The sequence below is a fragment of the Macaca nemestrina genome, chromosome 3, assembly GCF_043159975.1.
Source record: "Macaca nemestrina isolate mMacNem1 chromosome 3, mMacNem.hap1, whole genome shotgun sequence".
Taxonomy (NCBI): domain Eukaryota; kingdom Metazoa; phylum Chordata; class Mammalia; order Primates; family Cercopithecidae; genus Macaca; species Macaca nemestrina.
The window spans coordinates 171,617,163-171,644,308 of record NC_092127.1 but is presented as its reverse complement, the minus strand read 5'-3'; the positions used below and the strand labels follow the sequence as shown (position 1 = coordinate 171,644,308).

General features: G+C 46.5%; 1 long non-coding RNA gene across 1 annotated transcript; it reads right to left on the bottom strand.

The window, feature by feature from the left end:
* LOC112427720 (uncharacterized) lies at positions 1–27,146 on the bottom strand. Its single transcript, XR_003019437.2, has 3 exons — positions 27,061–27,146; positions 4,767–5,037; positions 1–1,907 (listed from the first exon to the last, which is right to left on the bottom strand). It is a non-coding gene; the product is annotated as an uncharacterized lncRNA (long non-coding RNA).

The window sequence follows — 27,146 nt, the reverse complement described above, 5'->3', positions numbered from 1 at the left end:
GCCACAGGATATTTTAAATGTGTAGGGACTTGGAAATCCCAGGCTGTGTGGTTCTCCTGCACTTGGTGATGGGGTTCCATTTTGGAGGTCATATGGTGTGATGGCTAAGAGCATGGGCTTGGAGTCTGACAAGGGTTTGAGTCCTGGTTCCCTCCGTGGGACTTTGAACAATATAACCTCTCTGAACCTTCGCTTCCTCCTCTCTTAAATAGAAGTAAAAATAGAAGCCACTTTCCAGGATTAGTGTGAGAATTAAACAAGGTCCCATATGTAAAGCACTCAGCTCCATGCCTGGCACAGAATACATATTTGTAACAAGTACTAGTAGGTGTTAAATTATTGAAGCTGGAAAATCTGCCAGCTTGTAGGAAGTTTTCGATCCAGGAAACTCTATGTTGGTGAGGCACACTCTCCTTTGCTTTTGAGAGGGAGCACTTGGGAAGACCTCTTAGTCCTAATGCAAGTGCTTACCCACCACTGGGGAGGAGGAGCCCAACGACATGAAGCAGCTGAAACGCAGACTGATAAGTTAAGTGCTCTATTTATTATGCAAATTGGGAGTGCTCCCAGCACTATCTCCTTGCTGAGTTAGAGAACGTTTTCCTTCCTCAATCTGTATTTACACAGCACCACAACTGGAAATCATTGTTTCTTGAAGTATGTGTGCCCTTTCCCTTTCTTTACCCACAGGAGATTGAGGGGACATCCGTAGCAGAGGGACAGAGAGCCTGGACTTTTCACTCCTAATGTCAGAGGAAAGACTATGACCAGGACCTGAACTGGGCCAGGATGGTGTGACCACCAGATGATGTCATTTAAGACCAGCAAACCCAGGCTTTAGAAATGCATTAGCTGTGTCTTATAGGAGGCAGGGGGACAAGCCCAGCATGTGGAATGGGCTTTGCATGCAAGCAATAGATCAGTGGATCAATGAATCAACGGGCCAGTGAATCGCTTGCCAAATGGGTTTCTCCTACAGGCCATGAATACTCCCATGGGTCAAGAAAAGAACAGGGTCTTAGTTTGGGCAGAGGAAAGCTTTCCTCCCCTCTTCGGGACCAACAGGCACTTGGATCTGTACTATGAGGGGACAAGAAGCTGGGAAAATGTCATTCTGAGGGAGGTTCATGGCCTCTGATACCATTTTTGGGACACGGGTTCAATCGTTCTGTGTCACATGGCGTTCTGCCAGGGAGGTGGGAACTCTCCACTCAAGCAGTAGGTGAAAAGCCCTCTCTTGTTTAAGCTTCAGTTTCCATAATTTTTGACAGGATCTCACGGGAAGAATTTAGTGGCAGAAATAACTCAGCAGAGATCATCCCTTCCTGGGTGGGAGTCTTAGTGGCAGTTAACATCAGAAAAGCTAATGGGGTAACCCAAGAAATCTTCCTGGAGGAGGAGATGTTGGCTGAATAATCAATCGGCTCATATCACTGAGCCAAATACTTGTCATTGGCTTTGGGGGGTCAACGTAGGCCCCACAGCCCCCCTAATCATCCTCAGAATTGGCACTCCCCAATGCCTCACAGGGATGATTTCAGGGTTCAGAAATTGTGACTCCCAACCCCCTTGGGTAAACTTCCCTTCCATCATGCAGGGCCATCTCCCTGGTCTTGGCTTGCCCTGTGACCACACCGCATTATCCTTCCACATGCCCTGACACACGCTTCGAAATGCCAGAGTTCTCATAAGTCCGGCCTGCCAGGAGCGAGGTTTGCCAAAGCCATGTCCCAGCCAAGCGGGTGGCCTGCAGAGTGAGCCATAGGACTGCACTCAGTCCAGTTCCAAGCTGGAAGGTGAGGGCAGCCTCCCAACTATTTCTTCCAACCTCAGAAACGATTTAGTGCTGGCAGTTCACACGAGGTCCCCCTGACATCTCCAGTCAGGAATGTAACTTGCTGTGGATTCTGAGGCAAAGAGGCAAAGAGAAGACCATTAGGAAGGAGGGAAGTCATTAGCAGACGGGATGACCAGCATGCACGAGGGACCCATCTGCCTTTTCCCCGAGGTGCCCAAGAGCTTGTGTGTGGGTCAACTTGAGCCTTCCAGGATTCTTTGACCACTTGAGACCCAGAAGATCAAAGGTCTGGTAGCCACAACCCTCTTTGAATCCATAAATCCTTGCCTCTCACAAATAAAGGGAAGAAAAGGTGTCAGGAGGCAAAGTTGTAGCTAGCAGTTTTGCCAACATGCATGGATTGCAAACATTATTTAGTAAAAGGGTTCAAGGTTGGAACAGAGGAGGAGTCAGGAACTCCATTCTTGACCACCTCAAAGCACCCTTGACCTCAGGGGAACTCCTGCTGCCGACTCCCTGCCCTTGACCTTCAGTCCTGCTCCATACATTTTTGTATCCTCTAACATGCCTCTGATGTGGTCTGGCTGACAATTTCTGCTGGCTGCTACCCCCCAAACCAGGGCTGGCTTGGCTCAATACACAGAGGGCACTCTGGGTTCTAGAACATGTATTGGCTTGATACATAGTCATCCCACTGGTGGGTAGAGGGTACTCGAGCAGTGCTTCTCAAACTTTCATGTGCCTAGATTTATCTGGGGCTCCTGTTGAAGTGCAGATTCTGATTGAGTAATTTTGGGCGAGCCCAAGATTCTGCCCTTCTAGGAAAGCCACAGTTGAGGTTAATACTTCCAGTCCATGACTACACTTGGAAAAAGAAAGTGCTAGAAGGCTCAGCAGCTACTGCTGTGAGATCAGGGCTTGCAATTCTTGTACAGAGGTCCAAATAGCACACTCATAAAAAGACCAGCTGACTCCCTGCCCTCATAGCTGCAGCCACTTAGCCCCCACTAGCAGGCCCAACTCCTCCCCAAACTCAGGTACCCAACATCTTGAGAGATACAAAGGAGCTGTGGGGGGTCGCTATTTCCCTCTATCCACTTCACCCTCCTCTTCTCAGTGTTAGATTCTCCTTTGCAACCTCCCAGCTTCCTAGGTTGACCAACCTCTCTGCTTCACCCTCCAGTGCCAGGCCACAACCTGCCTGCTCTTGCTATGGAATGAATGTGCATCCCCCAAAGTCATATATTGAAGCTCTAATCCCCAGTGACTATGATGATGCTAAAAGGTGGGGTATTTGTGAGGTAATTAGGTTTAGATGAAGTCACAAGGGTGGAACCCCTGTTCTGAAATTAGTGCCCTTATAAGAAAAGAAGGAGACCTTTTCTCTCTGACATGTGAGGACACAGCAAGAAGGTGGCCATCTGCAAGCCAGAAAGAGTCCTTACCAGAACATTGAATCAGCTGGCACCTTGATCTTGGACTTCCCAGCCTCCAGAATTCTGAGAAACTAATGTTTGTTGTTTAAGCCACACAGTCTATGGTATTCTGTTATAGCAGGCTGAGCTGACTAGGATACTTGGAGTGTAGGATACTTGGAGTGTATCCTAGTCACTCCATACTTGGACCAGGCGGTCCCTTCATGGGCAGCACTAATGAATGAACACAGAGTTCTCCTCATTCCTCTAAGACCACCAGTGCCTCCTTTTCTGGGCCCCAGCTGGAAAGAGCAATCTCTGCCTTTTCCATGCTGCTACTATTACTTGGAACATATAACCATAATGTTAGTCACAGTGTGATTGTGATTCTGCATCTACATAATTGTCACTTCTTCTATCCTTGAGGGAGGACATAATAATGCAGAGCTGAGCACATAATGTATATTCATCGAATCAATGATGCTGTTATTCGTGGTCCCTCTTCCTTGGGAGGCCCCTCCCTCATATCCTTGGAGACAGTCACTATGTCTATCCCGTAGGGGACTTTTCTAGTTTAATAGCTCCGGTTTCTCCAACCCCAACCAACTTCTCTATTTAGAAGTATCTAAGATGCTAATTCTCAAGCTTGGCTGCTTGTTAAAATTAACAGGGGAGTTTTAAAAATACTGGGTCTAACCCTTAGAGATTCTGATTTATTTGGTTTGGAGTGTGACCTGGCCATCGGGATTTTTTTTAAAAAACCCAATGCTGCTAATGTGCAGCTGGGTTTTAGAGCCACTTGGAGTCAGGAATTTTAGGTTCCCACCCAGCACTTTAGTCTCCAGACAGCACTGCTGTCCGGCCTGTTCTAATTGTAGGTCCCCCAGTGCAAGTGAACAAGCTCTTACCTTGATCTTGACACTAGTTCTTTCTATGAAGAGAGGGCACAGGGCTACACTAGTAAGGGACCAGAGGCTGGCATGAGACAGATCCATCATTTAAATAGGCATGACTCGAAGCAATTGTCTGCACTTCTCTAAGCCTTCATTTCTTAACCAATAAAACGGGATCATGTGTAGTCAATTTCTACTGGATAACAGATCACCCCAAAACCTAGAGGCTGCATTAGTCCATTTTCATGCTGCTGATAAAGACATACCCAAGACTGGGCACTTTACAAAAGAAAGAGATTTAATTGGACTTACACTTCCACGTCACTGGGGAAGCCTCACAATCATGGTGGAAGGCAAGGAAGAGCAAGTCATGTCTTACATGGATGGCAGCAGGCAAAGAGAGCTTGTACAGGAAAACTCCCCCTTATGATAACCATCAGCTCTCATGAGACTTATTTGCTATCATAAGAACAGCACAGGAAAGACCTGCCCCCATGATTCAATTACCTCTCACCAGGTGCCTCCCACAACACGTGGGAATTCAAGATGAGATTTGGGTGGGGACACAGCCAAACCATATCAGTGGCTAAAAGCACAAACATTTATTCTTTCACACAATTCTGTGGGATGGATGGGCAGTTCTGGTCTGGATGGACTCACCTGGAGCTAGATGGTCTAGGAGGGCCTCCTGCAGATGTCTGGTTATTGGCTTGACATCAGCTGGGGTGACACAGATGGCTTGGCTGGTATCTGTGTCTCTCATCATCAGGCAGGCCATCTCAAGCTTGTTCACATTGTGGTCACCAGGTTCTGAGGGAGTGAGTCTCAAGATACTTTTCAAGCCTGTTTGCTAATGTCCCATTGGCCAAAGCTAGCATAGGGACCAAGGGGAAACTTCCCTTTCACTCTCCTGAGGTCTGCTGAAAATCAACTGACAAAAAAGGCAGATTAATAGGAGAAAAAACATACAAAATTTATTTTATGTACATAGCATGAGGGAATTGCCAGAGAATATTACTCAGTATCTCCATGTGGTCCAGATGCTTATATAACTTTCTCCATAGCAAAGAGGGGAGATGGGAAATGTTGATAATTCTTTTGAGGAGCAGTAAATGATTATTAGGGAGAATGAATGGACCCAGGAGACTGAAATTCAATTGTAAATTATTCTCTTTGGAATCTGAGCAAACCTGAGAGACAGATATTATCTTATAAAAAGGTCTAACAAGTTGTGGTTACATTACTCAGTCTTTGTTTCTGGGATAGACAATGAGATTTCAGGGATGGCACAGGAAGCAATTGTTCCAATTGGTGGGTCAAGTCTTCATGCAGCTAAGGAAAAAGGCTCTTCCAGCATCTGCTGGTCTCCAATGGCCTTGAATTTGAAATATTCATCGTACCAGGGTGCCATATTTTGGGGTAAAATTTCTCTCGGCGTCTTCATTTATCAAGGCCAGCCCAGAGCCATGTTTGTTGCAGATGTTTCCCTGCAAGTCATGCCATTAATTCATTGATTCCTCCTAGAGATTGATTCATTCATTCATGTATCCGTCATAGCGATGCTGAGTGTCTGCTACATGCCAGGCATTGTACCAGGTGCTATGAATTTCGAAACAAGTGAAAATAGACCCTTACTCCCAGGAGTTTTATCATCCACTGGGAGGGGCAGGTAGGTAAATAGAACCCAGAAGTCAACTTGAACTTCAGATAGGTATTTGCATGTGTTTTCTCTGCTTTCGCCTGTTTCAACTTGTACACAGAAATCCTTCTCTTTAGAGTTCCGCATCAGACAAATGTGTTTGTAAGCAATACAGACTTTATGGGCAGCTTCACAGGGGAAACAAAAAACGGATAATATGGTACCCATCATATCAATGGGCCATCAGCTCAAACAACCCGTCAGATGTTTCTGTTCTTCCAAAGTTAAGGTGTCCGAACTCTCCCTTGGAGGAGCCCCATCTTCAATAGTTCCCTCTCTCCCCTTTCCAGAACCTCCTTCAGAAGTACACCCCTCTCCTCTCTGTTATGCAAAGCAAAGCAGCTCTCTCCTGGCTCCCCCACATCAAAATATTTCTTCTCCAATTTACAAAATTAGATCCACCCTGCTTAGAAGTCAGCGTTGGAACCATCTTGTGCTGTTCAACCAGGCACTTTGGGATCTTATCTCTTGCCTCCTGTCATCCAGAACAATTTCTCAAATTGTTTATTCCAGCGTTCTCCCCAAGAAGATGTTTCTGAGTAAACATTTTCTTCATCTTCTTCCATATACATCTATGTCTAAAATCAAGCATGTTGAATTTTGTGCAACAGGAAAGAGTAATTTTTTTTTTTTTTTTTTTTTTTGAGACAGGGTCTTAATCTGTTGTGCAGGCTGGAATGCAGTGACAAAAATGAACTCTGGTCGTCCTCACTGCTTATTATATGCCAATTATAATGCCTTAGCAAGCAAAAGACACTCCCACGAGTGTCATGACAGTTTACAAATGCCATGGCAACATCAGGAAGTTACCCTATATGGTCTAAAAAGGAGATGAACACTCAGTTCCAGGACTTGCCCACTCCTTTCCCAGAAAACTCATGAATAATCCACCCCTTGTTTAGTATATGATGAAGAAATAATCATAAGTATACTCAATCAAGCAGCCCACACCACTGCTCTGCCTATGGAGTGGCCATTATTTGTTTGCTTTCCTAATAAACGTGCTTTCACTTTACTCTATGGATTCGCCCCAAATTCTTTCTTTCTTTCTTTCTTTTTTTTTTTTTTTTTTGAGATGAAGTGTTGCTCTGTCACCCAGGCTGGAGTGCAGTGTCATGATCTCGGCTCATTGCAACCTCCACCTCCCAGGTTCAAGCAATTCTCCCTGCCTTAGCCTCCCAAGTAGCTGGGATTACAGGCACCCACTGCCGCTCCTGGCTAATGTTTGTATTTTTAGTAGAGACAGGGTTTAGTCATGTTGGCCAGGCTGGTCTCGAACTCCTGGACTGAAGTTATCCACCCACCTTGGTCTCCCAAAGTGCTGGGATTACAGGCATGAGCCACTGCGTCCAGCCCCCAGATCTGTTCAAGAACCCTCTGTTGGGGTCTAGATTGGGACCTCTTCTGGTAACATTACCATAAGTGCCTTTTCTAGTTAGCTAACAGAAGGAGAAAACAGACCAAGTCTTCACCTATTCACGGCACATAGAACAAGAAAGAAAACACAGTGGCCCTACGGTTTCCATTGTTTCCCCCAAATGTCTGTATGTCATTTGTTACCTTGGTTTTGTTTGGCAGGGATGTGTTGTTGTTGCCTTTCACATGCTTTGGATCTAGACTAATCTTGGCACTCAGATGTCCCTTTGGCCTCACAGAATAGGATGCCTGGAATCAGAACAAGCCATGGAGTACAAAGAAATTCCTCAGTCATGACTGCATTATTTTGTTCTTCATATCAAAAGCAAGCTAGGTGAGAGAATTCATTCATCTTTTATCCCACCGTAAGGGATAGAGGCAATTTTTCTCCCAGGATTCAGGACTAAAGTAGATGATCTTCCGGACTTCTCTGTGACATTTAACTGAAATTGCAATTCACCAAAAACAAACAAATGAAAACAAACAAACAAACAAAATCTTCCTTTTGAGAAGATCATCCCCAAAAGTAAAAAAAAAAAGAGTAGTAGTCCACTTGGAAGATGCAAAAAATGTAAGTACACATGTCATTTGAAGTGTGTATGGACTCTTTCAGTTGCAAGGTAGAGCAACTCAACTACAAGTGGCTTAAACAAAACGAGAGTTTTATTTGTATTCTAGAAAAGTCCAAGATAGATCAGTCTTCAGTCATGGCTGGATCCAGGTGCTCAGATGATGTCATGTGAGTTCTTATCCCTCTTCCTCACTCAGCTCTGGTTCAACATGACCACCAGCGGCCCCAGACTTACATTCTGCCGGCTAGACACATCCCTGGGGGAACGTGTGCTTCTTTCCCAGAAGTCTTTTGAAAAGTTCCAGGCTTGCCGGGCGCGGTGGCTCACGCCTGTAATCCCAGCACTTTGGGAGGCTGAGACGGGCAGATCACGAGGTCAGGAGATCAAGACCATCCTGGCTAACACGGTGAAACCCCCTCTCTACTAAAAATACAAAAATTAGCCAGGCGTGGTGGCGGGCGCCTGTAGTCCCAGCTACATGGGAGGCTGAGGCAGGAGAATGGCGTGAACCTGGGAGGCGGAGCTTGCAGTGAGTGGAGATCGCGCCACTGCACTCCAACCTGGGTGACAGAGCGAGACTTTGTCTCAAAAAAAAAAAAAAAAAAAAAAAAAGAAAAGTCCAGGCTTGCATCTCAATAGCCCAAATTGGATTTAGTTTCCATCCCTACACCAATAAGGGTGCCTCCAATTGGCCAGGCCTTGATCACACACTCCTGAAGCAGGGTGGGGTAAGGCAGACTCCAACCAAACTACACGGACTTAAAAAAAAAAAAAAAAAAAAAAGGATGCTATTACCAGAAAGGAAAATGGTTTGGCAACAGCAAAGGATGCCTGTTACAGTGGAATGCCTATGTAATGGTGAAATAAATAAGAGAGAGAAAAGAAAGGCAGCAGCTGGTAGGATGCTGGCAGAGGGCAATGAACAGGTCTGTCCTAAGTGAACTCAGGTCGGCAGGCTTGGTTCTCAAACCAGCTGCCTTGATTAATGGTAAAAACAATAACATTTCAAGACCTGAAACACATCTCCTTAAATTTCATTGAAGTGTCCAGTAAGTGCTGATGTTTATGGATGTTACCATCACCCAGGGTTGCTGTTGCCCCTGGACAGCCCGGTAAGCAGGCAGCTATCTATCAGGACTAAAGGAAAGAGGTTCGAAAGCCAATGTGGAGAAGTCGAGAACTTGGCTTGTGTAGTGCATCATAAAGGAAGGAGGGAAGAGGGAGAAGCCTTGGCAATTTGTTTTTAATATTTTTGCTTGTTTTGGATGCCACAAAAGCCTCATGTATTGGCTCTTGACTAATAAAAACAGAGGGGAAGCCAGGCTGGAAACCTGGCTGTGTTTCTGTGCACAATTAGGTTTGTTTGTTTAGGTCTCTTTTTATTTGTTTTCAGATGACTCAGATATGAATACTGCAGGCCTTTCAGAGTGAAGTGTTCATATGTGTATTTTAGGTCTAGGGCTTCGCCAAGTGCAGAAAGACTTGGCTCCCTGAGGTTATTTTCCTATCCAGGGGTTTTTCAAACTTTCAAGTGGAGCTGAAGAATGCTGTTGCAAGCCAGGTTCTTTTTCTTAGCAGACCCCAGCTTGGGGTTGTAGGGGGGACAGGGATTGCAAAAATACAAACACAAAAATCCCCAAACAGTGCACAAGGGCACCCATTGTGCTGATCCCGCCACTGCCTCTCCCTGATGGCTTTACCATCTGCCTCCTTCCGTCCTCTCTGGAAACCTCTTCACGAGTCTGCCTCCCTTTCACCAGACAACCAAGTCCAGAGGTATACTCTCCCTTCCTCTCCCTCTGGATCTGTCTACAAACTGTTCTGCTTTCAAGATTCTCCTTTTTCATTGCCACAGTTTGGAGTCTGAAGCCTCCTATAAAACGTAGAGGTATTTACAATCTAGGTAGCTGCCAAGCACCTGGCTGAGCTCCTACCCCTAAGGGTGGTATCTCCTGCAGGTTTGCTTCTAGCCAGTTGACCCAGCGTCCAGGGCTTTGGGAGGGGTCTAGGGAGAGGTTGAGCAGTAGTCTTTCCCCCAAGATGATCAGGATGCAAACCAGGCAATGAGGAAGACCACTCTGGTCTCCCCTCTTGGAGACGAGACTTCTTTCCAGCATCCCTGCCTCTGCATTGATGAATCAGAGAATAGGGACAGCCGAAAGTGGTCCCAGCTGTTTTCAAATACTCAGGATCTATATAGGCACCAGAAGCAGGTTTCCTAAGCTCCCTGGAAGCTGGTCACAGCCTAAGAGTCTCTAACAACCTTCCTTGCTCACTGCCTATGTGAAATGGAAGACACTGACCAATGCATTCGCCAGAGAAGCACTTTCCTACGTTAGTCACTCCAGCGAAACGTCTGGTAGCCAAGATCACATTTTTCAATGCTCCTCTCCCTCTGAATTTGCCCCTCAACTCTTCTGCTTTTAAGACTCTCCTTTTTCAGCGTGCCAGCATAGAGGCTGAAACATCTGAAACTTTTAGGAGAAAGATTTATTCTGTCAAAATTCACGTATTTCAGGAATGTCCCTTTTTTTCCCCCAAAACCAGTGTCTTCCAGAACTGTATCCTGGGGTCAAAGAAAAGATTGGTCCAGTCTTGCACCTTCCACACCTACACTGCTGTGTCAGCACAGGTGGTGACTGGAATAATGGCCCTGTGTCTCAGCAGACACTGAGATGAGGATTTGAGTGCAAACAGTTTAGTTGAGCGGTGAGCCCAGGAAGCAACTCGGTGGGGAGGTGACCCTGGGTGACTGGACCTCAGTCCTGCTGGGACCCTCTAAGAGGAGGAACAGTGGAATAGTGCCCCTGATTGTCCCACTGAGGGACAAGGAAGCTGGCTCTTGATAGCTGAGGGTTGCTCTTGGCATCTTAACTCCTGGGCACTTCCAAGTACACTTCCAGTCAGGGAACATCTTCAGGCAGAGAGAAATGTAGAACTTTCCAGAGGCCACTTCCAGGGCAGGCTGAGGGGATTTGGGAAGGGCACCAGCCATGTCTATAGTGTCTTCTATACCCTAAGATGACATAAGGAAAGGACTAATCATCAGAAAAAGACTATAGGGTCCTTACTCCACGGTGCCCACTGAGGCAGGGAAGTGGACTGATAGGAATACTTATTAGCACTAGCTGAAATGACAGGGCTAGAAAGCAAAAGGTTTGAGTTCAACTCTCGGTATTTTTGTCTATTTATTTATTTAGCAAATATTCCTGGGCTGCTTGCGAGTAGGTGGCAGGTGGGGATGGTGACGGTTAAAGCTGGCAGGGAGCAAAGGTCAGATCATAGGATCTAGAAGGCCATACTATGTTGCATAGCCAGGACAACAAGGAATTCTTTTGATTATTATTCAATTAATATTTATTTCATTGTTTCTTGAATCGCCTGTTTTCTTTTCAGGTTCAACTTATTTCTGAAGACCCCCCCCTTTTAGAAGCTTTTCACTGATGTCTGTGAGGGGTAAACTCTCTCAGTCAAGAATGGATCCATTTTTAAGACTATTTATTTATTTATTTATTTACCTATTTATTTATTTATTTATTCAGAGACAAGGTCTCACTCTGTCGCCCAGGCTGAAGTGCAGTGGCACAGTCACGGCTCACTTCAGCCTCCACCTCCCTGGCTCAAGCAATCCTCCCACCTTAGCCTCCTGAGTAGCTGGGACCACAGTCACCCGCCACCATGCCTGGCTAGTTTTTAAAATTTTTTGTAGAGACAAGGCCTCCCTGTGTTGCCCAGGCTGGTCTCAAACTCCTGCACTCTAGCAATCCGCCTGCCTTGGCCTCCCAAAGGGCTGGGATTACAGGCGTGAACCACTGCACCTGGCCTGGATCCATTTTTCTTGGGGCCTGAAGCTAATGCCATTTTGGATCCTCTTTAGGAAAAATAATACAAATTATGAATATAAAATTAAGGATGAAAATATTGACAATGAGAAAAAAATCACTACAAATTATTAAGTTTGAAATGCTGACAAATAAAACAAACATGAAAAAAGTCCAGAAAAAAAATACTATTTTTTATTAATTAACTAGACTTTTTCCAACTTCTCATATTGGTGCCATTGGAGTGACAATGGGCATTTTGGAGATTTGACTAGTGAGAAGATGAGATGGTCTACATTAACTTTGGATTTCATGAGACACATTAGGTGATCTGCAGTCCTTTTCATGTATAGCTCAGTTATTCAGTTATTGCTGGGTGTACAGATGTTGGAATGGCTTCCCGAAATACTCCTACCTTCCACAGGCTGACCCGCCTGGCACACAGCATCAGAGATTGGATGGAGATGCAAATAATTCTACAATGTCTGGCACCAAAAATAAGTGGATAGTGAAGAAACAAGATTTAAGATGTATGGAATCACAAGGTAGTCTGTAGAAAACTCTTCCACTTATCAGATATGTAAAACTGTAAGTAGAGGACTCATTCCTATTTAATGCCTAGTCAAATGAAAGATTTTTTCCCACCAGAAATATATTTGAGAATGTGGTGCATACGATTATAAACACACCATAAATTTGCAGCTCATATGTGAAAGAAATTCATAAAGGTCCTCCCAAAGTCAACAATTCTAAACATTTATATGCTAGTACCAAAAATGGGTTGTAAAGTTGAAATTTTTTTTTTGCTTTCCGTAACTTAAAAACAAAGTCTGATCTGCCATGTTAGAAAGAAGACGGAATTATCTTTCCATTCTCTCTATAGAAAATATTACAAAATCATCATATTAAGAGATAATTAAAGGATACATAACTAAAAATGAAAACAGTCTAAATGAAATATAGTATCCTTGATTGGATCCTAAAATTCAGCATGTTCGGCACAATTTCTCTTGTGAGAGAGCAGAGACACATAAACAGAAATCATTGGTTAGAACTTCTGGGGAAGCTTATGAAAAGAGCCAAGCCAAGACTGAAGGACACACAATCTTGCCCTTTACCCCTCCTCCTTCCTGCTGCTAGGAATGTCATTGTGATAGAGCTGTAGCAGTCATCCTGCAGCCGTGAGGTGACATTAAAGGTAGAAGCCAATGTTAGAAATGGTGGAACAGAAAGACGAAAGGATCCGAGGTCATTGGTGGTACCGTGGTAGCCACCATACCAACCCTGAATGGCCTGTTCCAGACACGTTCAGAGAATGAATTAACTGTCTCTTTTAAGCAACCGTTAATTGGGATTGCTGTTACATGTAACTGAATCTAGTCCTAACTGATAAATCACCTGACCCCATCCTGGGGATCCAGGGACAATTTCTTGCATATCATGAAAGATAATTAGGAAATAGGTCAGGTAAAGGGTAGTAGGAGCATTAGAGGCTCCAGAGTACAGGTTTTATTTAAAGAGCAGCAGACAGCCACTGATGGGGTTTAAGGAGAATTTCAGTATTGGATTTTAGTATTAGGAAACAACAAATATAACTATCTCATTGGTAGCTATACTGAAGACAGGGAAAGAATGAACACAGGAAAACTAGGACAAGAGGTGATGTGACTATTTATGCCAGGAATAAGATCCTGAAATAATGCTGCATAACAGTGCTGAACGCCAAGTGCTGTGCCGTCAGCAAGACCCAGAGGCCTATCCGGGCTTTGTCACTCATCAGCCATATGACCCTGAGCAAGTGACTTGACTTCTCTATGCCTCTGTTCCTTCCTATTTCCATGATATTTCTAAAAGAATTAAATGAGGCCATGTGTGCACAATGCTTAGGACAGTACATGTAAGGACTCACTAAATTATTGCTGTTGTTATTGTTGCTGGGCCTGTGGCAGTGAAAGACAGGTTCTAAGCAATAAGATGAAATCAAGAGAATGCTAAGACCAGTTGGATGGGGAGAGGGGTGGATGAGACAGAAGGGAGGTAGAAATGTCACTCGAATTTCTGTAGAAGAAACAATTTGGGGAGAAAGATAATGAGTTCAGTTTTGGACCTGTGGAGCTGGCGGTGTCTCTGGGCCATCTGCATGGAGATGATGGTTGTTCACCTGCACTGACAGATGCAGAGGGAGTGGGGATCTGAGCTGGAGATGGACTGGAGAGTCCTGTGGGTGGATGAGATAACAGGCCTAAGGTGAGTGTGGAGAATGAAAAGAAGATGACAAAGAGAGAGCCCTGTGGGTGGTAGGGATGGACCAGAAGGAGCCAGCAAGGAACCAGAGGAAGACAGGACAGAAAGTCCTAAGAAAAGCCTTGGGAGTGCCCCCAGGAACTTCAAAGGAGAGAGAAATAAAATAAGTGTTAATTGCACTAAATGGAGGCCTATGGCTCACGCCTATAATCCCAACCCTTTGGGAGGCTGAGGCAGGAGGGTCACTTGAGCTCAGGATTTTGGGACCAGCCTGGGCAACATGGTGAATGATGAATCTCCATATCTACAAAAAAACAAAAACAAAAACAAAAAACCTGGGCATGGTGCTGCTCACCTGCAGTCCCAGCTACTCAGGAGATTGAGGTGGGAGGATGGCTTGAGCCCAGGAGGGAGACAGAGGTTGCAGTGAGCCAAGATCGCACCACTGCCCTCCAGCCTGGGCAACAGAGAGAAACCCTGTCAAAAAAAAAAAAAAGCACTAAATGCTGCAGAACCGGCCAAAAAAATCTGTGATATGAACATTGGGCTGAAGGGCAAAGAGGTCATTGGGGACCTTGGCCCCTGCCGGCTGGAGGTTATGATGGGGCTGGAAGGCAGAGTCTGGTTGGGGGCAGGGGACAGGGGGTGGGGGTGGGGGGAAGCAATTAGAACTAGGGATCAGGAAGAAAGCTTGTGTGAAGGTGGAAGAGAGTTCCGCAGTAGCCAGAGCTAATAAGGAGAGGAAAACGAAAGGAAAGTAAGACGGAAGGAAATGGAAGGCAAGAAACCTAGGAAGACAAGTGCAGGCTTGATGTTCATGACAGGACCCAAGCTGTCCCCGGTCCCGACCATGTGCCCAGAGTGTAGAACATCGCCCCCTGTGGTTCGGGAAAGCCCGGCTGCCCAGTAGGGATAGGCGGAAAATTGGTGGGGAAAGTCTCCAACCTGAGCTTGTGTGGAGAGAGCGCAGAGAATTCAATGAGGCCAGAAGAAAAGAGAATCATGGCTCCCATTTACTGAGCACTCAACATAGCCAGGCACCCGGTGCCAAGACGTGGCAACCTACAAAGTCCCACCTATTTCACCAGTGAGCACCTGAGGCTCCATGAGGTTAAGGAACCAGACAGCGCCGGCGGAACCGGGGCCTTCAACCCTCTCTGAGCCCACAGAGGTAACCCTTAGTCACCAAGCGCTGCAGTGTAAGGGGCAAAGACGGTAGAACTGGCCGGAGAAGACGAGGGAGATGTGGCCCAAAGAGAGGGGATGGGCCTGGGTGATTTCACATAGTAAGGGGACCGGCCTGGGTGATTTCACATAGAGAGGGGACGAGCCTGGGTGATTCTCCGTAGAGAAGGGATGGGCCTGGGTGATTTTACATAGACAAAGGATGGGTCTGGGTGATTTTACATAGAGGGGGGATGGGCCTGGGTGATTTTACATAGGGAGGGGACGGGCCTGGGTGATTTTACATAAGGAGGGGACGGGCCTGGGTGATTTTACATAGGGAGGGGACGGGTCTGGGTGATTTTACATAGGGAGGGGACGGGCCTGGGTGATTTTACATACGGAGGGGACGGGTCTGGGTGATTTTACATACGGAGGGGATGGGCCTGGGTGATTTTACATAGAGAGGGGACGGGCCTGGGTGATTTTACATAGGGAGGGGACGGGCCTGGGTGATTTTACATAGGGAGGGGACGGGCCTGGGTGATTTTACATAGGGAGGGGACGGGCCTGGGTGATTTTACATACGGAGGGGACGGGCCTGGGTGATTTTACATACGGAGGGGACGGGTCTGGGTGATTTTACATACGGAGGGGATGGGCCTGGGTGATTTTACATAGAGAGGGGACGGGCCTGGGTGATTTTACATAGGGAGGGGACGGGCCTGGGTGATTTTACATACGGAGGGGACGGGCCTGGGTGATTTTACATACGGAGGGGATGGGCCTGGGTGATTTTACATACAGAGGGGATGGGCCTGGGTGATTTTACATACAGAGGGGATGGGTCTGGGTGATTTTACATAGAGAAGGGACGGGCCTGGGTGATTTTACATAGAGAGGGGATGGGTCTGGGTGATTTTACATACAGAGGGGATGGGTCTGGGTGATTTTACATAGAGAGGGGATGGGTCTGGGTGATTTTACATAGAGAGGGGATGGGTCTGGGTGATTTTACATAGAGAGGGGATGGACCCAGGCAATTTTACATAGAGAAATGATGGACCTGGGTGATTTTACATAGAGAGGGGATTGGCCTGGTGATTTTACATAGAGAGGGGACGGGCCTGGGTGATTTTACATAGAGAAGGCACGGGCCTGGGTGATTTTACATAGAGAGGGGACGGGCCTGGGTGATTTTACATAGAGAAGGGATGGGCCTGGGTGATTTTACATAGAGAAGGGATGGGCCTGGTGATTTTACATGCGGATGCAGAGGAGGGACAGCGTCTCGGGGGGCGGAGTCCGACCTCGGGGGATTCACCCTGAGGGCTACAGGCGAGGCAGCTACGGGCACGCAGGACCTGCCGGACGCCTCCCAGGAGGGGGCAGCAGCGCCATGCGCAAAGCCGGCCCGCTCCGCTCCGCTCCCAGCCTCAGGGCTGCGAGACCGGAATCGCAGCTTCCCCGGCAAGGGGCGTCCCAGGGGACCTCCGCCGGGCCAGGGAAACCGGGCCTCCGGGCCTGGGTGAACGCGCCTTCCAGATCATCCCGTCAGGCCGCTGCTCCCCCGGAGGCCTCAGGCGCTTGGGACAGCCTCCTAGCCTACTCGTGAATCTCTCCTCCATCCCGGCCAGCCCCCACCCACCCCTGGTGGAACGGAGACCCCACGTCTTGCTCAGGACCCTCGCCACAAGCCCTCCCTACTATGCCGCAGTGAGCCCTGCCAGGGAGGCAGAGCTGCAGAGCACACCCTGCCACCGCAGTAGGGGCCCTCCCCAGGCTGGCCCTGCTGTCCCAAGGACTCAGTCACCAGGCTGTACAAATATATCTCCTACCGCACATCGGATGCGAAGGGAAAACCGAGGATCACTATTTTGCTTAGAACTAATCTGGTCTGTCTCTTCTGAGCCTCACCCACTAGTTAGTGGGATGGGAGGATAAATGAGATGTCCAATCCAGTTAAACTTTGAGCTGATATTTTAAACCCTACAGATACTGCTGGGTCTTTAGGGAAAGCGCTCAGTATCTCTGAGAGCTGCTGCTTGCTCTGTCTCTCACTGCAGAGGCAGGGATATGGAGAGCGAGGGGACTTTCCCCGCCGTGGCAACAGAGCAGTGAGTTCCTTGGTCCCATGAAGGTCCCTGGATGTGTGCCAGCTGCTGCCTGGTGGTCTTTGGGGAGATGTCCTTTTGTGGCCTGGGTCATGCTGGACCTCCTGGCCTCCAGTACTGAATGTGTGGCCCATTCTTCCAGCCCGGGCAGTGCCCCGGGTGGGCTGCAGCCCCAGAGGTCTCCCCGTATCCCCCAATGGCTCTCCAGTCTGTTCGTGGGGAGGTCTAGCCCTTGGGGGTGACCAGGCGGTCACCTTGTCTCATGCTGGTTCCCGACTCAGCATCTGTGCCCCGTGGGACTGAAGGGAGCTCTGGGAAGCCTCCAGGCTGACCACACAGAGCTCCTTTCCGGGGCTGCAGCCTGGGTTCTTAGGGGGCAGCTTGTGAGTGGCTTCCTTTCAGAGTCCTGAAGGGTGACACTCACGTCTCTAACACTGTCCCTCTGCGGGCCCAGAGATGGGAAAGCCAGGTCTTCCCTCCACTCTGTTGATGGCTTGGCTATTCTCAGCCAGTCCACTTCTTTCTCTTTTTAAAAGATTCCCAGGTACAGAAAGAGCACGATGGGCTTTCCCTTGACTTCTTTCTCTCCACGTTTCCTCCTTCTAGACTCCCCTGAGCCCTCAGTGACTAGCTTTGGTTACTGAGCCGTGTATTTTGGAAATCCCTAGCTCAGTACTTTAGGATTCGCCTTGAAATACCAAGGGAAGAGGAAGAAGAATCTGAAAAATCCCTTCTCAGAATAATGGTCTGGTCTCTCATGCAGGAACTTTCTGCATAACCTTATTTTGAATGACCAAAGCTCAGCATTGCCTGGGTGTCTCTTGGGATTCCTCCTGTAACCGAGTTGAATCTGCCCACATAGTTCCCCTCTCCCCATCTCATCACGCCTCCTCCCCCTACAGCCAGATATCAAGGGAGAACCAGGGAGAGTGGGAACCGGAAGAGAAAGCATGTTACTGCCTTAAAATGGGATTCCCCTTCCCTTCTCTTGCAGTCTAAAGAACTCTCCTCTCATCGGATCCAAATCACTTAGCTTTTCTTCTTTCTCTTATTGTTCTGTTAAAGCTCCAGGTATCCGTCTCTGCTCTCATCACTCCCCAGCACACCCCAGTCCACCCTACAGTATCGTCTCTAGTCCTGTACCTTCAGGTAAGGACCACATTTTGTCTGATTCCCCGGATTCACAGCCCATGCTTTCATACCGCCATGCCATTACCCCGACCGTACTCCCGCCTGAATTTTCTATCATCCAGTCCTTTTCCAAGGCTCATCTCAGTATCACTTCCTATGAGAATCTTTCTCGAGTTTTCTGAGTCAGATGAGACTTCTCCCTCCTCTAAGGCCTGCACCACTCTGAATCTCTCACATCCTGCCTTGTATTTAGATATGTGTGTATTTATCGCCCAGCTAGTCTGGGATCACTCACTCAGCTACATATCTTCTGTATGATTGTGGATTAAATTAAATTAAATATGAGGCTGGACGTGGTGGCTCAGGCCTGTAATCCTGGAACTTTGAGAGGCCGAGGTGGGTGGATCACCTGAGGTCAGGAGTTTGAGACCAGCCTGGCTAACATGGTGAAACCCTGCCTCTACTAAAAAAATATACAAAAAATTAGCTGAGCGTGGTGACAGGCACCTGTAATCCCACTACTCGGGAGGCTGAGGCAGGAGAATCGCTTGAACCTGGGAAGCAGAGGTTGCAGTGAGCCGAGATGGCGCCACTATACTCCAGCCTAGGCTACAGAGTGAGACTCCACCTCAAAAAATAATAATAATAATAATTAAATCAAATATGATTATCAACAGGAATAGCCCTATATCCAGTTTTCAAGTAGATCCAAACCCCAGAGCACATCACTTTACACAAATTATTGAATTTCTTTGGCCTCAGTTTCCTCCTTCGTTAAATAAATGAGCTGGTTTCCATAATGTCTTAGGTCATCTCTGTTTCTGACACTCTATATAATTTCATCCACTCTCTTCTGTGGTCTGTGTGTGTGTGTGTGTGTATGTGTGTAAGGAGGGAGGGCTAACTAACTGGAGAGGGAAAGATGGAGTTGTGGAATTGACACAAGCTTTAGATCAGGACAAACTTGAGTCTAAATCCAGGCTCAGGTACCCACCTGCGAGGTGACCTTGCACACTCTTACCTGCTCTGAGTTAAATGGAAAATAGGATTGTTCACCCACTCAGTAAGCATTTACTCAGTCCTACTAAGTACACACATCGCGTTGGTTATCAGGGGATATTGAGTAAATAAGATATTGTCCCCTCTCTGTAGGAGGCCAGAGTTCCTCACATAGAGATAAATCTATACACAAGTAAGTGTCATACCGTGCAGAAGTACTAGATGGGAGAATGTTCCTGATACAGTGGGGCCCAAAGCAGGGAGAGACTAAATGGATAAACAGATTATAGGGACTGATCTCACTGGGAATGTGACAGGGAAGGTTTCCCAGGAGAAGGGAGACCAGGAGGGAATACTCCTGGAACTTGTAGGTGGACGGGGAGAAGCAAACCATGCCAGGTCCGTTCCTGTCATCGTGAGTCTTCTCTGACCCACCTTGGTGAGGCCTAGGAATCTTGGATCCTGAACACATTTCCAGAGAGGTGGTCACAGCTGACATCAGTCCCGTGGCTTGGCCTCTGAATCTGTTGATTCCACTCTCAAACCTCAGTTCCTTTCCTCGTTGCAGATGAGTCGCCTCCAGTGCCCGAAGCAGCCTCCTCACCCTCTGTGTATCAAGAGTGACCTGGGCCCCAGCTAATCTCTTGGGGGAAGAGCAGTGCCTGATATAAGACAATTATTACCATAAGAAATGACCCCTCCCCTAACTGCCCCCTTTACTGGATCCAGGGGAGAAGTTTTCTGCACAGAACCCACAAGAGTTTCTGCCAAGGGACCATCTGAAAAACAACTCTAGCCAGAGGAAGCTGTTCAAACACCATCCATTTTGACACTTGGCCGGATTAGCAAGCACCTCTTCCCTCAGAGAGTGGGAAAATTTCCAGAATTAGTCTGCCGGCAGAAAGGGAGGTTGAGCAAACAGGCATATTGTTTTTTCATAGCTGTCTTTCTTGTTAATGTTTGGTCAGCCAGCCGTGCATTTTTGGAGTGTTACATAGGCTTACGTTCAGCATTCATCAGAGAACAATTAGGATGAGTGTGGGGGAGGCCACAGGGTCAGGGATAACAGATGGGCCTCCACTTAAGCAGGTTAGAAGTTCAGTTGCTCAGGAGGAAGAAGACCCATCTTTGGCTGGGGAGCACAGGGTTGGGTAGAAAGGGGAAGAATGGAAATATGGCAGAGGGCCTCTCTTTTCTGAAATATCCCTTAGGGATAAGTCCCTATATCTTAAGCAGTTGTTTTAGTTTTCCCTGAAGAAGCATCAGCAGCCCTGGCTGAATCAAGGAGCCAGAGGCCTGGTGCCATTCTAAAATAGCAGCATTGCTATGCTTTCCAACTGAGAGATTATTCCTTGGTGAGCCAGAGAGCTTTGGAACATCATTTGGAAGCAAAACCACATTTTTTTTCAAAAAAAATTTTTTTTAAAGGAAACTTTACATGCAGTGAAGTCAAGGCTTAACTCTTGAGAGGAAGCAGTACAGGGACAGTCATTGGGTCTTTGCTGATGGAACCCTTGCTCTGAGTGGAAGGTGAGTTTTTCTTTGATGAAAGGTCAGTTGAGGTGCCTTTGAGAGGGGAGGGGCAGAGGGCACTATTTTTTACAAGGGTTGGTTAGAAAGAGGAAAGTACATACTGGTAGTTGGTAGAAAAGTACAAAAAGTAGAAAGAGAATTCTGAGTTAGCCTTTGCAGCATAACAAACTGCCTCTAAGCTATGTGGCTGAAAACAACCATTTCATTTGTTCAGGGTTCTGTGGGTCAGTGATTGGGTTTGGGTTCAGCGAGGTGGTTCTTCTGCTCATCTCACCTGGGGTCATTCTTCTGGCTGCAGTCATTTGACAGCTCAAAATGGGGTTGGATAGTCTAAGATGGCCTTACTTCTCTAGCAACAAATGCTGGCTGTTAGCTGGGCCATGTGTCTCTAGAGACCAGCCTTGGCTTCTTCACATGGTGTCTGGGTTCTAAAAGCAGCAAGAGAGAGGAAAAGGCTGACCTCACAATGGTTTTTCTTCTTCTTCTTCTTCTTATTATTATTATTATACTTTCAGTTCTAGGGTACATGTGCATAATGTGCAGGTTTGTTACATATGTATACTTGTGCCATGTTGGTGTGCTGCACCCATCAACTCGTCAGCACCCATCAACTCGTCATTTGTCATTTACATCAGGTATAACTCCCAGTGCAATCCCTTCCCCCTCCCCCCTCCCCATGATAGGCCCCGATGTGTGATGTTCCCCAAGTCTTGTCTCCTGTCCTGCACCCTCAGGTAAGGGCCACACTTTGTCCCATTCCCCTGATAAACAGAGCATGGGACATTTACTGTCCTATTAGCAAAAGCAAGTCATACAAGCTCTAAGTCAGCATGGGTGGGGACTGAACAAAAGTATGGATACAGGAGGGAGCCCTGGCTCCATTAGAAGCCATCACTGAAACTGCCAACCCACGAGGGAAGTAAATCTTAAATGGACTCGGATGCCCTAAGCTTAGTGGGATGCAAACCATGAGAATCAGAGTTATGAGCTCAAGCTGAGGAGAAAAGACCAGAGAATCATTTTGTTGAGTTTTGGAACAAGCCAGCTCTGTCCTGGGGATGCTGGGGTAGGGAGACACTGGGATTAGTAAGACTTGAATAACTCTAGTGAGAATCATTTTTAACATCTCATAAAATTTGTAACAGTGTCCTCTTCCTCCATATTTACATTTATATCCAAATAGATATGACCTGAGACTCCTCAGGCCTCCCCAGAATATAGGAAAGATGGTAGTATGGCCATAGAGTCTAAATAGAAAAACAGACACCATTTCCAGGTTTTAGAACAGAAAGAATGGTTTTTGCTGGTGATGGAAGGGGACAGTGCAACAGCCCAGAGATGAGCAAAGGCAGGAGGTCACTACTCCTCTGAGATTGGAGAGGCAAAGAGAAGACATCAACTAATAGAGTCCAGACACCAGGGGGTGACATGGTACAAACTACAATCATAATGGACCTGTCTGATAGGAGCTGGAGCCATGGAGAAGACAGAGCCACTGAGGGAGAAGCCACCCAAGACTGAGAGGGAGTGAGAGCAGAAGCCTGGCTTCTTCCTTCCTTCCAACTCCTCATCTCCTGCCAGTACCTTTTATGGGCTACACCTGGCCAGAAGCCACTACTCTCGGAGCCTCTGAAACACAGCTTCAAGGATAGCCCCCTATAACAGTAGGAGCAATTCAAGGAATGGATCTGGGGCGGAGAGGCCCAGGACCAGCCCATGGAGCACATTCACAGTAATAATCCAAATATTACCCCTGTTTGATCAAGTAAGACTCTTTGTTCCCCACGCAGTCCCACTGTATTTCTTATGAGCACAAGAAAAACTTTGAGGTTGATGTCCAAAAGCCATTGAGAAGGGGCATCTCCTACCCTGAGAATGCTGCTCTGCCCAGGCTGCTGTCCTCTGCCACCCTGAGGCTGAAAACACTGGTGTGCCAATGTGGTACTGAACACTCCCACATCCTCCTTGAGACTGTACCTCACTAGCCCACTCAGAAGTGGAGAGGTGCCTTTTCCACTCTGCCATTCTCGTTATAACAGTCCTTTATAAAAATAATTCATATAGCCCCTCCTCAGACACTATCTTTGAGACCAGGTCAAGGAGCACTGTAGAAGGCTGACTCCCCATTCCCCCATCTGGTAGCATCTGACCAAACAATTCCCACATCCTCCTTCCACCAGCACACCTCCCTTGCAAATCCACTCCTGGATATTCACTTTCCCTTTACCAAACACATCATACATGGATAAATCCCTGATGGGTTCGAGCTGGGACCACACGCTCAAACACACACGCATGCATGCATACATATGTACACACAAGTATGTGCTCGCATCGTTACTACCACAGCCTCTGCAAGAGTGCACAAGAAATGATAAAAATGATCACTGATTAGCACCTCCAAGGTGTCACATAGCTTCTACTTAATTCCTTTACTCCTGAAGAAAACCCTACAAGGAGGCCTGATTCTCATTTACAGGTGAGAAAATTGAGGTGCTTATTTCTGTGACTGGCTCTAGCTTACACAGTAAAGAAGCAATAAGATCAAGATGTTAAGTCAGGTCTATATAATACCAAAATCCATATCCTTCCCCTACACATTGTCTTTCAACCTATATGAACAGCATTTTATTCTCGTCTTGGCACTATTTCTTATTGTCCTAGTAAGACTGAATAAACTGTTATTTCTAAGATGTCTTGTATCTTTGAGTACCAAAGAGTACCGTCTCCTGGTGAGTGGCCCCTAGATTTCAGTTTAGGGACTACCTAAAAATAATCATAAGCAGTATGTTGTTTCATGCTTCCATATTGTTTTCCAAAGACTGCTGTTGTTATTACAAGAGGGGCATACTGGAGGATAGCCCCTGGAGGTGATATTGCCTGGGATCTGGAGGTGATTGAGCATTGCTGTTGAGAACACAAACTTTGGCACTGAGAACAGCCTTGGGAAAGGAATTTTCCATGTGCGCACAAAGCTGCATTGTAGCTGGGAGTGTGGGTAATGGCCAGCACACGACTCACAGCCAAGCCAGGCCAACCCTGTAGAATCTTAGCAGCAGCATGGATTTGGAGAGGAGGGAGAGGTTGGGGAAGGCAGAGAGATTAGCCATTGCAATGAATGGTCCCTGTGAGAGGTGATGGGTGGCGATTCTCTAGTTCTGGGTCAAGGCTTCCTGTACTTGAAGGGAAAATGTGAGTAGCAGAGCTGTGGAAAATGAGGAATGCTGTTTCTAGGAAATGAATGTCCTCCTGGCTCTCCCAGTCACTGTCCTTTAAGTCTGATGAGGCTGCCCCATGTTCTCAGACAACCAGGTCTGCTCTCAATAGCTGGGCCTTCAGCTACCTTGTTCACCACTTTATCCCTGGTGTCTGTGCATAGTAGGTGCTCAATAAACATTTGCTGAATGAATCAACAAACCAAACAGATCAATTTAAGAATCTATTATAAATTTCACCTGCACAAAGTCTTTCTTCTAATGACCATGTTAATACGGTGCAAGGCTGAAAACTTCAATGCACTTTATTTAGAAAATATTTTATAATATTAAGAAAACAATATTATAGAATGATTAGGAATTGAAGGAGAAATAAATACTCATAATCACCCCTTTCCAGAACAGCTATTATTACACCATGTTTCCCTCGAATATTTGGTCAAATGCTTGTATAATTTTACATGCTTCCATTTATATGTGCATTTCATTATGTTTCTTCTGTGTGTGTGTGTTTCACTGCAGTACATTACACCATAAGTATCTCCATGTCGCAACCTAGTCTACATAAACATTTTACGTTACCTCATTGCATAGCCTTAAAGTGAGGCCTTCACAAATTCAACTCCTACATCATCTCTGTTTCTCTTCCAAGGACTCTTACCAGTTTTGGAACATGCAGAAATTTCTGCCATCTTTTAAACAAAACTCTCTCTTACCATACATTTCCTTCTGCTTCCATTCATGGCAGAACTTCTCTCAGCTATTGTCTATCTCCCATTTATGGTCTTCCCCGTTCTTCTCCTCCCCTTCTCTCTTGAACTTATTCTATGCAGGCTTTTGTCCTCACCACTCCACAAATTGCTCTTGTCAAGGTCCCCAATGATTTTAATGATGCTAAACCCAATAGTTGATTTTCAGATGTCATCTTACGTGACCTGTCAATAGCATTTAACATCATCCCTTACTCCCTCCTTCTTGAATCCCATTCTTCTCTTGAGTTCCAAGAAAACTCATCTGGTTTCTTCTCATATCCTTGACTGCTCCCTCTCAATCTCCTCAAACTCCAGATGTTGGCATGTTCCAGAGTTGAGTCCACAGAGCTCGTCTTTCCTCTGTCCATACTCACTCCTTTGAAATATCATCCATGCTCCTGCTATCTGTGTGCCACCAGAGACTTCCCATTCTCTATCTGCACCTAGACTTTTCTTCTGAACTGTGGACTCTTATGCCAACTGTCCACTCAACATGACAACCTGGATCACTAATAGGCATCACAACCTTCATGTGTCCAAAAATGAAACACCAGGCTGGACATGGTGGCATGTACCTGTAATCCCAACACTTTGGGAGGGCAAGGCAGAAGGATCACTTGAGACCAGGAGTTTGAGACCAGCCTGGACATCATAGCAAGACCCTATCTCTACAAAAAACATATATATAGCCAGATGTGGTGGTACATGCCTGTAGTCCTAGCTACTTGGGAGGCTGAGGTGGGAGGGTCACTTGAGCCCAGAAGGTCGAGGCTGCAGTGAGCCATGACTGCATCACTGCACTCCAGCCTGGGTGACAGAATGAGACCCTGTCTCTAAAAAAGTTTTTAAAATAATGAAAAATAAAAAGAAAGAAACTCCGGACTCTTCACTCCAACCTTCTCTCATAGTCTTCTCCAGTTCAGGAAGTGGAAATTCTATCTTTTCCAGTTGCCCAGACAAAAGCTCTTGTGATGTTGGTTCTTCTCTTTCTTTCCCACAGATTTGTTGATCTACTAACGAATCCAATGGCTCTTTCTAAAAATACATGTAAAATCCAACCATTTCTCATCCCCTCCACTGGTTAAAGCCACCATCCTATCCCACCTGAATTGCTTCAAGAGCATCCCAATGTCATCTAGCTTTGTCCCCCATAGTTTATTCTCAATGTAGCAGCCAGAGTGGGTGCCTATTAACCTACATCACATTTTGTCATTTCTCTGTGCAAAAGGCTCCAGCAGCATACCATCATACAAGGAATGAAGCCACTGTTACTCACAGAAGGAAACCACCGTCCCCACCATGGCCTGCAAGGCCTCCACATCCAGCACCCCACAGCTAGATCTCATAGACCTCACTTACTGCTCCCCTCCTGGGTCTCTCCACCGCACTCAAACATTCTGCTTTGACCACAGGACCTTGACACTTGCTGATTTCTCTGCTTGGAATGTTCTTTCCAAAGATATGTGAACTTTAGAGTCTTTTGGGTATTTGTTCAAATGTGAGGCCTTCCCTGACTATTCCAGTGAAAACTGCAACCAAGTCCCTGGTTTCGTATTCTCCTGGTTTGCCTTGTGTGTCTCCATATGAGCTACTGCATAATTTACTTTTTTTTTTTTTTCCACTGCTTTCTACCCAATGCCTAGAACAGTGTCTGACATGCAATGTTTGTTGAATGAATTGATCTGAGATCTGGCATCTGAGAGTTGAAAGTCTTGCCCACGAGACATGAGAAGGCAGAGCACAATGAGAGGATCGTGGGCTGCCCCCTGTGCCTTGCCTGTTCATTCACTGAACAGCAATCCAGCTGTCTCCATCTGTTCACAGGACATGCCTGTGAGCGCCACACGGGGGAAGAATGTTTGACATCCCTGAACTCAGCAGCAGAGGGCCTGAAGCATGGTCGTTACTTATTAAATATTTAAGTTCATTAACACACAAGAAAAGGGCTCCTGAAAATGGTCTGGAAGCACTCAGGACCGGCTTTATCTCTTTTCCAGTTTTGCCTTGGGCCAGCTGTGTGCTAAATTTATTCACTTATTTACTCAACCAGTCAATAAATGCAGCTTTGTAAATCACATGATTGTTATTATTGTAAACAGTGTTTCTGAAAAAGCAAGTGGAAAGGGCAATTCCTCTAATGCTTTTTCCCTAAGAGTTTTTGTTCCAAGTAGAAACTTCAGTGCCCCATCCAATCAGCACGAATCCCAAATGCACTGTCTGGCCAAGCGCATCGAGTTTTTAGCTCACCACCCCCTCCAGAAGTTTGGAGAACATTTCCCTGAAGAAATCCCTACCTCATTCCTTAAGTGCATTGGTGGCTGCTCACAGCCCAGGACAGATGTGTGGTCATTCACAGTTAAGTGGGTGCAGGCCGGTTAGC